Source organism: Dama dama, chromosome 5, assembly GCF_033118175.1.
Source record: "Dama dama isolate Ldn47 chromosome 5, ASM3311817v1, whole genome shotgun sequence".
NCBI classification, from domain to species: Eukaryota; Metazoa; Chordata; class Mammalia; order Artiodactyla; family Cervidae; genus Dama; species Dama dama.
The window spans coordinates 107,658,662-107,670,270 of NC_083685.1; positions in this window are offsets into that span (position 1 = coordinate 107,658,662).

Here is an 11,609-nt window from a genome sequence, read left to right on the forward strand (position 1 = left end):
TGCAGAGGTCTCTGCTGAGAGGCTAGGGGGCCTTCTGTAGCACCTCCACTCTCAGCCACCCAATTGTACCCAACCCTATATCTCTTGAGGGCAGAAGCTGATTTGGTGGGAGCAGAGCTAGCAAAGGCCCGTCTTGTCACACCACGGCCATGGACGGCTGGCTGTGAGGGGGCCTGGCAACCTTTCAGGCTTGGGCTATGTCTGGCTGGAGTCTCCTCTTCTGAGACCCTGTCTCCAAGCTGCATATTATACTAGTAGGACCCAGAGAGAGATTTATTTGGTGACCTTTCTGGATGTGCAATCCAAGCAGAGGAAGGGAGCGAATCAGCTCCGAAGCGGTTAATTTTACTGGCTCCTAAATTGATAAGCGGTGGGACGTCAGTCTGAAATGAACTCGCCTTGTTCGAAGGGGTTCTAAGACAGCGGAACTCAATCAGCAGCGGGCCGCACGGTTCAAGGCTGCAATTCATCCCGCCGCGCCTCTGAAAAATGGGAGGTGACAGTTCATTTTGCCAGTGACAGTCTGTCGGTCTCGCTCGCTGCTTCTCCTGTCGATTGCCTGGCTGAGGTGAAGTGCAGCTCCAAGACACCCTCGTTTGGTATTCCACTCAGCCAAGCAGGATGGTCCCAGGACCCGAGGTGTGCAAATCTGACTCTACCTCCGCGGCTCGCCTTTTCCCCTTCTTCATGCAGGCCCAAATGCCGAAGCTTGATTACGGGTCCCAGGAGCCATCTTCCCACTTCCTGGGCCTCACCTTTCCTTCCAACTTGCACTTCCGGCGGACGGGGTTTCCTCCTCCCTGCGGGACGTTGTAGAACAAAGCCATCCGCTCAGAGGGCTTCCAGTTTTCCGACAGAGGACTCAGGGCAACGTGAGGCGTAGACATGGGTGAGAGAAGTTGCTGCTGCCAGTGGGGGCACGGAGGGGGAACAGGCACATCAGCCCTCAGCCAGGCACTGCCTTCCCCACCACGACCTCAGCTTTAGAAGAATCTCCAGAACTGGGGCAGAGAGAGAGGAAGGAGAAGGGGAGCCCTTAATCCTAGAAAGCCCTTCCTCAATACTTTCTGCTTCCCTTTAAAAAAAAAAAAAAAAACAGAATTAGAGGTCACTTTCACTTTTCACTTAAAAAAATGAGTTCATGTATCTTTGTTAACTTTCCTCATTTTGATAACGTGTTACGGCAATATCTGCAACTTACTCTCAGATGGTTTGGAAAAAATATGTAAATTTACATAAATAGAAAAAAAAATGTGACAAAAGCTTATAATTGGTGGATCTATGGATGACAAAAGCTTACAGTGGTATATAAGAATTCTAGGTACTGTGGTACCTAAACTTTTCTGTAACTTTGAAATTAATTAAAAATAAAAAGTATTAAAAAAAAAAACCCAATAGGGACTTCCCTGGTGGTTCAGTGGCTTAGACTCTGTGCTCCCTATCAGGAGACCTGTGTTCCGTCTCTGGTCAGGGAGCTAGATCCCACATATTGCAAGTAAGGATCCCACGTGCTGCAACGAAGATTGAAGATCCATGTGCTGCAGCTAAGACTTGGCACAGTCAAAATAAATAAATAAATATATAAAAAAACCAAAAAACCCAACAGACTTACCTTCAGCACTTCCTCAATGAGCATATGTTGAGAACCTACTATGTACCAGGCACAGTAAGTGCTGGGCATACTGGGATGAACATGAGAGGAAAGGTCTGGACCCTGAGGGAACTTACAGTTGGGAGGGAAGACAGGTGGTAGATAGGTAGTTACAGATGGAACTTGAGCTTTGAATGGCAGGTCTTAGTGCCACAGGAACATATGAGAAGGAAACAAGCCAGCCTCAAGAGCCGAGCATGGTTACTAGAAGAAATGATGTTTAAGTTGAGACTTGAAGCGTAAGTAAGACTCAGCTGAATGAAGGGTGAGGAGAAGATTGTTGCAGAGAGAGGGAAAGGCACATGTGGAAAAATGAAAGTGGGAGTGGGTATGTCTCACTGAGAAACTGAAAGAAGTCTGCTACTGAAGAGGACAGACTATAAGGGGCCATTTTGCAGAGAAGATAAGCAAGAGGTCAAGTGTGGTCAGGAGTGGGGGCATATTAGCCATACTGAGGGGTTTGGGAGGATAATATTGGGAGGCTGCTAAAGTTTTAAAGAGTGAGAGACATACGCAGATTTTTTTTAAAAAAAGAGATCACTGTCATTAAGGTGGAAAATAGGTTGAGAGGGTAGAAGGCTAGAGGGCTGCAAGGTGAGAGGTGATGGTAGTTTGCAACAGGATGGTGACAGCCAGGCTGGAAAGAAATGACAAGTTTGAAAGATATTTAGGAAGTGGAATGGCAGAGGGAGGAAGAGGAATGAATGATGCCCAGGTTTCGAAATTGGGCAATTAGATAATCCACAGTACCATTTACTGACTTGGGGAAGATGGGAGGAGAGGGGGAGTTGGCTAAGAAGAGACAAATTGTTATCTTTGTGAAATCTGGGTCCACCCTCAACATTTCACAATCAAAAATATAACACCTAGTACAGCAGAGTCCCAGTCAGGCTGAAATTAAGGCTCCAGTGAGTGAAAAGAGTAAGAATGTAAACTGCTGTCTGACCACACCCCTGACTTTCAAGGGCCTAGAAGTCCGGTAAGAGAGAGTTCGTACCTTTTGTATTGTGATTTAGGCATTTACAGGCAGATCTGTAGGGAGTTGTGATGGATAGATTGCTTTTTCTGTTCAACAACCCTATGCACCTTAAGAAACAGCAATCAGTGTTGTCTAGGAATTTTTTCTCCCCCATTTCCATCCATTTGGTTTCTGTAGGAGCTGCTACGTTCTTACATGACACTGTTCTCCTGTGTCTACTTCGGTTGGGCCAATGAGAGCCTAAGAAACAATGGTATCCAGGAGCCCAAAGACATTTAAGTCCTGCCTTCCATGTTCAATTATTTCAGCCTTCCTTGGAATCTTGATGACAATTTCCCTATTTGCCTAACGCTATTTTATTTGGATTTCTGTCTCATCCAAACAAAAGAGTCTTAATATATGAGACCCTTAAAGAACCCAGGTTGTTGGAAAGAAAAGGAGACTGTTGAAAGAAAACCACAAAAGTAAGGATGGAGTCGACAGATGGGCCACACTCAGTGACAGAGTTTGCATGGAAGGCAGCATGTGGTTATTCTTCAGCCCTCCTGACCCAGCCATGGGAGGTACTGAAGTCTGTCAGGTGATGGGTAAAAAAGACCACTCTTCATGGGCAGCACAGCAAAAGTAGGCACTTCTTAAAATAAGCCAAGGGAACAGAAAAGAGCCAAAGGGTTGGCAGAAGCAGAAGTAATGCAAATTTGTGAACTAACCCTGGAAATATCAGAAAGACACAAGAAAGGAGAAAGAAGGTCTGAGACCATCCTATTTGAGATATGGGGGTCTATTGATCCAGTGGTCCCAGGGACAGATTGTTAAAGTGATCTCACCTGGTAGTACCTAGATGGTGGGTTCGTCACTAAGTTGTGTCCAACTCTTGTGACTCCATGAACTGTAGCCCCACCAGGCTCCTCTGTCCATGGGATTCTCCAGGCAAGAATACTGGAGTAGGTTGCCATTTCCTTTTCCAGGGGATCGTCCCAACCCAGGGATGGAACCTGGGTCTCCTGTATTGCAGGCAGAGTCTTTACCAACTGAGCTATGAGGGAAGCCACACTACCTGGGAATCCACACTAAATCTTATTTAGGACAAAGAGAAGCCACTGAGGAAGCCCCGATCTGAGCCAGGAATTTAGTAAGTTTGGGCAAAGATGGAAGACCCCAGAGGGCAATGATCAAAGCTCCTAGGGAAAAAAATTCTGAAATAAGCTTTCCTTGCCTTCAGATCCCTTTTTTGTTCTCCATCCTTCACTGGTACCCAATCCCTCAAGTTGATTTTAATATTAATATTTAATTAATTTTTGATATTCACTCAGGAACTGAATTCTCTTGGATAAAGCTCAGTGTCCCAGATACTTTTTGCTTTCATATCATATCATATCAAAATTTATCTGCCTATATCCTATATCAGCCCCTGAGGACAGCTACTAATCTGATAAACTGATGTGTACTAATGGGACAAAGGGTGGGAATGGACACCATGTTACCCTTGCCAGGTAATTCATATCTGAGTTATTTATGAACTCTTACTATCTGACACTGTTCCTGGCACATTCGAGGTACTTAGTTCATGTTTGCTGAAATGAAATTGATGGAGCATGATTCTTTTCTGGAGAAAATACCTTAGTTAAGGCTCTCCCTCACAGTAAGAATTTTAAGTGTTGTAGTAACCTATAAGGGAAAAGAGTCTGAAAAAGAAATCATGGAATTCTGGATGTTAGAGTTGGAAGGAAACTTATTTCCTCATGTACAGTTGAGAAAGTAGATGCTTTAATAAAAAGAAAAGATAATCAAATTATCTATCCTAGATGATTTAGTTACCAGAAGTCATGATGCCAAGCCAGATAATTCTCTTGGAGTTCCTATAAACTCTATTGTTCTTTGATTTCATGATTCTGTGTTGGACACTAACCAAAAAACTCTATGAACAATCAGACTCATGCTCCCCTCAGTGGCCTGAGAGAAACAGTGTGAATTGGGTGGTGACAATTGTGTGGAAGCTTACAGTCCTGTCACTTGACTGTTTTCTTAGGCAGAATCTTCCCTCTTTGGCATCAGCTAACATAGGAAGTGGTAATGCTATTATCTGTAGATTCAGCCAAATCACCATTTCCTGATTCTAATGTTCAACAACCACTTTTGAATCCTCCCCCCACTTCCTCTCTGCTTCAGTTTGAGGTTCAGAAGCATCCAGGAACTAAATTAGTACTTAGCTGAGCAGAATGGGGCCCTGACACCCTTGTGGTTCCGCTGTTCGTTAATTTGGTGTAACACAGGTACATTACTTCTCCAGTTCAGGCCTCAGACTGGGCTTTTCCCCTGTACATTACGGGGTTTCTAAAGTCCCTTCCAGCTCTGAAATTCTGAGATTCTCTGTCGGGATTCTGAAAGGAGAATCTAATGGACCAGCTACTTTTGGCAAGAAGAATGTCTCATACAGCCCTATGAATCTCTTCTTAGCCCAAATCTTGTTTTTTCTTTTTTTTTCAGAGAACTATACTGAAACAGTGTAAGACACCAGAAAAGCAGGGTGACTGGTAACTGAAGTCTGCCAGTGTCTCATATGAATTGGCAAGTGGACTCAGAGGATGCCGGCATCAAAGTGGCCAGAGCAGCTCTTTGCCAAGGCTGAGTGGAGGTCAAGGGAAGAGACTGTGGGCTCCTCCTTTGATACTGCTACATGTCTTTTTTCTTTTCTTTTTTTTTTTGGCCCTATCATGAACCATGTGAGACCCCAGTTCCCCCATCAGGGATCAAACCCATGTCCCCTGCATTGGGAGAGTGGAGTTAACCACTGGGCCACCAGGGAAGTCCCTGATACTGCTACATTTCTCTCCAAGCCATTTTCTATCAGTTTAGCATGAACTGGTCTCCTACTCAAGGCCAGTTCAGAAGGAATTGTATCCTGGTTTTGTTTCCAAAGGGATTCCCAGGTGGCATATTGGTAAAGAATCTGCCTGCCAATGCAGGAAACACGGGTTCAATTCCTGGGTTGGGAAGATCCCCTAGAGTAGGATAATGGCAACCCATTCCAGTGTTCTTTCCTGGAAAATTCCATGGACAGAGGAGCCTGGCAAGCTACAGTCCATGGGATCACAAAGAGTTGGACACGATTGAGCATGCAGGGCACGCATTTGTTTCCAAATCAGGATAGAGGTGAGTAAGTCCTGAGGCTCTCCAATAGTAATCCCCACATTATCTGTTTTCAACTATAGAATTAGGGTTTGAAGTCTTAGTAACTAGCACTAGTGAGATGGAAAACTTACTTCCTGGGACAGGATTCCACTGGAAATTGTAGAATTCTCCCCTATTAAGTGTAAGTAGGTACTATCTTCTCCTGGGGGCTTTGGAAAGCCTCAACCCTCTTTTACCCAGGCAGTTTCTCCCTGGGGGAAGATGTTGAAAGTTGGAGGTTAAATGACTTGCCCAAGGTCACACTGTTGGTGGCAAAGCAGAGAGGAAAACTTCCACCAATCTTCCAGGTCCTTAATCTGGCTCTCATTGGACCATGCCACAGCTGCTCCCTGTAAAAGGGATGGTTGAGCCTCCTGAGGACACTGGACAGGGATGCCAGGTATTGATGTGTCTGCTGTTTCAGCCCCTAGTGACCTTTTACATCCTGCAGACTGCTCAGACTGTGGAGGAAGCAGCTCTGGAGCAGTGGGGGTTGCCATCTGCAGAGCTGCCCTGGTGAAGATAACAGGTTGTCTGTCAATGTATGAAGCCTATGTATGGCCCGGACCACAGAGCTTCCACAGGAGGAGAAATTAAACCTGTCTCACACACCAATCCCAGTGCTCTGATTACATTTACAGAGGTCATGGCCTGCGTTCTGTCACCATGGAAACCTCTCATGCTGCCAGTGTGTTGTCTGTGTGTGTCGTTGATATTTAAAGGCAAAGTCACAGGCCCCACTGCCGAACTATCAGCTGCCAGGAGCAGTTGCTCTCCTTCACCAGCCCGAGTCCTGGTGCTTCATCCCAGAGATAAGAGATGGAGAGAAGGGTCAACCTGTCTGTACCAGGCAGGCCTCTTTAGTAGAGCCAAGTTTGCAGGGAGGGGGGCTCTGGGACTCTGATATGGCGGTTTTGGTATAGCAGACATGGGGGAACCAAAAAACACCTGACTTTGTCAGAATGCAAGCATCTCCTCACCACCCCAGTGCTGAGTAGAGCTCTTCTCTCTCTAATAACTTCCAAGTCATGAGCACATTTCAGAGCGGCCAGATGGAGCCGGGGGAGGCCCCTGTGCCTGAGTGCCCTTGGTGGTTTCGATTTTGTACATCTGGTAGCTGTGTGAATTGTGCTGATAACAATACCATTTATGAAGGATCCCTGCTTCTTCCAAAGACCCCACAGCACTGTCCTGGAAAAAGCTATCAGGGGAGTGACTTATCAGGAGTCCCAGGTGTTGGAAGAAGTAAATAACACCTGATTCAACAGAGTAAGAAAAGAACACAAGTGCTGACTTGGCTTGTGACCATCAATTTTTTCTTTAGTCTCAAGACAATTATTTCCACACCATTGAATGGAGTGTAGATAACACCGGCACCTTAATAGACTGAGAGCAGAGGCTGTTTAGAGGAGATTTTAAGCACTGTGAGCATAAAATGAACATGAATATTCTGCAATATGCATCTTACAAGTTGTCATTAAGTGGATGGCCTCAGTGATTTGATGCAACAGGCTTTGATTGGAATATTGAGCTCTGAGAAAGGAAATTCTGCATCAATAGTCTCACGATGTGGAATATCACGTAGTACTCAATAAGACGTGTCATTGTGTTGATAGTGCATATGCTAAAAAGTACAGCAGCAGATGATAATGGCTTGACTCTCCAAAATGAGCTTTTCTTTAGGAATTTACAGCCACTCTCTGAAGCTTCTCAATGTCCTTGGAGGTGGAACATGGTATAACCTGAAATTACCACTAGAGAAATGGACTGGATCTATTTGATTTAATTTCTAATCTTCCAGATTATGGGAATCTATTTTCTCCTACATTTTCTATTTCTCGATTTCTTTATTATTTCATCCAGTTTCTCATTCACTTTCTTCTTTTCCAGTTTTCTTTTTTGCTTGTTTTATCCCTACTCCATCACCCTATCCTGTCATCACCACGCCCCCTATCCCACCCCTGCTTTCGGTAGAGCTCAGTCCTGTAGCCTGCAGAATAAAGAGGCTACCAACTCCTGGGATGTCATCTGCCTTCTGACTGGTTCTTTCTGGTGTCTGTATTTATAGTGATAACTTGACTTCTGCCACAGTGAGTGAAGAGAGGAGTTAATATCTCATGCCTTCAGATGATGAAGGAAATGGCAACCCACTCCAGTACTCTTGCCTGGAAAATCCCATGGACGGAGGAGCCTGGTGGGCTACAGTCCATGGGGTCGCGAAGAGTCTGACACGACTGAGTGACTTCACTTTCACTTTTCACTTTCATTCGCTGGAGAAGGAAATGGCAACCCACTCCAGTGTTCTTGCCTGGAGAATCCCAGGGACGGAGGAGCCTGGTGGGCTGCCATCTATGGGGTCGCACAGAGTTGGACACAACTGAAGTGACTTAGCAGCAGCAGCAGCAGCCCTCAGATAAATGTTTTCCGCATGTAACTTGGAAGCACTGCAAGTATTCCAGAATAGACAGGGCAGGGAAGAAATCTTTGGAGGTGGGCAGGGAAAATCTGCCTGCTGATTATTCCAGTTCATTATAGCCTGGTGCCAAGGAAGCCAAGGCCACTCTTTTCATCTCTTTAAAAGCAAGTTAGCTTCGTAGAGGAAAAACTCATCCTTGGAGACCAATGGCACCCATATCTTGGCCAGTCTCTCCTCAAATATGTCTTTAATGAGCAAGGAGGTTCAAATGAAAGATTATGGATGATTCACGCATCAAGCACCTCCCAGGGCTAGTTGTTGCAGGGAATGAATGCAGAAATGATAATAATTGCTAGCATATGTGAATCACCTATGATGTTGCAGGTGTTATAAACACAATATATATGAGCTCTTTGAATCCTCACAGCAACCTTGAAAGTGCTAATAGTGTTACCACTGTACAGATGAGGAAATTGAGGAGTGGAGAGGATAGGTGGTTTGCCTAAGGTCATAGTAGGCAAGTGGCAGATATGAACAGAGGACAGTCTGACTTTAGGGTCACTATGCTCTATCACCTTTTTGGTGGGGTCAAGATTGAGCTTTGGGATACATATTCTGCAATATGGATGAAGAGTAGCATGTAATAATGGGGATATTGGATACTGAGGGATCCTGAGGATCAAAAGCCATTTCAGTATCGCTTCTTGACAAGGATAATGAGAACCCAAACCAGTGGTGACATTCAGGATTCAAAAGCCATTTTGAGCAGGTAAGATTGACCAGATTGGTGGATATTTGGAATGGGGATGAGGAAGGGTCCAAGATGAGTCCTACATTTTGAGTTTGGATTACAGGGCAACTGCAGTGTCTTTATAATGGTTACAATTTATTGAGCATATAACATCCTGCTTATAGATGCCATCTTATTTAAGCTTTGTAATTACCCTGTAAGGTGGGGATTATGATACCCAATTTACAGATGAGGAAACTGAGACTCATAGAGCTCTGTCCAGAGGCTTAGAGCTGGTAGGTGACTGAGCCAGAATTGGGACTCACATTATTTTAATTTATAAACTCATGCCACTTTCACTGAACTCTGTTGCATTACAAGGATTAAGGGGACAGGAAATAAACTGGTCTAACTGTTCAGATATTCAGGTGGAAATGGCGGACGGAGATATCAATAAGAGTCATCTACAGGAAGGAGAAAGTTGGAGCAGTGGGAGAATGAAACCCTGGGGACTCAGAGAGCAAGGAGAGGAAATGGGAAAAGGCAAGTGTGAAACTTTGGTGAATACCTGTGACTAGAAGGTGAAATGAAGGCAGCCAAAGAAAGAGGCAGAGAAACAATAGGAAAGATAGGAAGAAGACCAGGATAGGGCAATGCCAGGGAAGCTAGGTGCCCAAAGCAAGAGTAAGAGACCAATGCCGCCCAATGCTGCAGACATAAATTGATAAAGACAGAGCAGAGGTGAGAAGGAAAGAGGGCATTGATGCCCTTGAGAGAGTCACTGGTGCAAAGACAGACAGGCAAAGACATGAGATTTGATGAGGGAAAGGAAGAAGAAAAGATGAAATTGGAGAAAACATCAGGGCTGAAGAAAGGTTTTTATTTGTTTGTTTTGTTTGTTTTTAGGATAGAGGAGACCAAGGATGTTAGCAGACAGAGGGAAAAGCCGAAGATGAAAAAGTCTGTGAGAGTGAAGATCTAAAAGGTGGTACGAGAGTGGGGATCATGAATTCTGTGAAAAGAGGAGGAACAATCCACCCTTTAGAAGATAAGAAAAAGTAAAGTCTAAAAATCGGCACAGGGACTGCAAGTACCATCTTGTCTATGAAAGAGCATGGTTTACACTGGTAGAAAATGCTGTCGGAAGCTTCAGAAGTCCAAGGATGTTTAGGACATTTTAAGAATACACATCTAGAAAGGAAAACATCAAAATGGACACTGACACAATCTGAAGGAAAGGAAAGAATTTATTTGGGGGACCCAAAGGTCATTACACACAGGATGTCCACTAAGGGAAGGGTATTTTCACCCAGATTCTTGCATTGAAATAATCAGCCATTGCTGGTGTTATTTCTGACTCCAGGTAGTATGTCTGTTGGTGTTTGTGAATATTGTTGAGTCTGGACAGATTTCATCAGTTCCTCTTAGTGTGCATCTTCCTCCAAGCATGTGTGGACCTGTGCCATGCAGGTTATTTCTCTCAGATTCCAAATAATAGCCTTTTCTCTCACCTTGAATCCCTCCTGCCCCTACCCTGAATTCTAAAACCTGTAGTGAATTGAGGGAGAAGAAAGGGCAGAAATAAAGGAAGCGCTTACGAAGCTTAAACTTTTGCTTTTTGAAATAACAAATGAAAAGAAGGTCAGTTCAACCTTTGTAAGGTTGCTTTCCTTCTATTATTAACCTTTAATTTCCTTAATCACCCCTAAAAGAAAGGGTTATTCCTTCCATAGTTTTCCAAAGTTATCATGTCTGCAAATATCTAGCCTATAAAATTAGCTTTGGCCCCACCTGCTTCTCATGCAGATTAACCCCACAGACTGCCTGTACATCCTACTCAGACAGTGCGCAGCCTCATCTGCTGCAGCTGACACTTTCTGTGTGCCCCCCACCCCCACCTCCACTTCAGATTCCCATGAGAACCAATCAAAGCGAGAGAATGTCAGAGTCAGCAACCTCTGGTCTTTAGGGCCTCTGTTCAGCTCAGCAGTATCCATGGGGGATGTCTAATGTGGTCTAAGGGATAGGCAAAGAAGATTAAAAAAAAGCAATTGAGAAATACAGAGAAACAGAATAAGGGGAGTGATAGAAATATAAAGAAGAAAGAAAGAAATGTTACTATTCTGATGGAGGGGGACCAACTATGATGGTTTCACAGAGCTGCTCAGTAATCCCTGGACTATAATTATCCCTCAGGTGTTCAGTTGTACAGGAGCTTTGGACCAGCACTAGAGAACCAGGATTTTAGTATCAGCACAGCCTCTGGTGAGCTGGGTGACCCTGGGCAGAGCACTAGGTCAGTTCCTCATCTTAAATTTGAATCACCTTGAAAATTCTTGAGTTTTAATAGTCCCTCATTCTGTTCTGAGCCTGGGCCTCACTGAGAACCTGTTTTGGAAATGTTCCCTGATATGATATGAGAACCTGTTTATTTTGTTGTATTAGTGCAAAGAATCTGGAAGTGTGAGCGGGGAGACCATCAAAGTGCATCATGTGCATAACAGGACCCTCCTAAATCAAAAGGTTAGCTAATTGGTAAAAATAAGGCTTCTGGCAAGTTGTGAAAACCCTGTATCTTAAGGCCACCAAGCGATGTGCCCAAGCAAGCATCTGTGTCCAGTTTCTCTGCCTCAAGGGTGCCGTGAGGCTTGGTTTCCAGGGT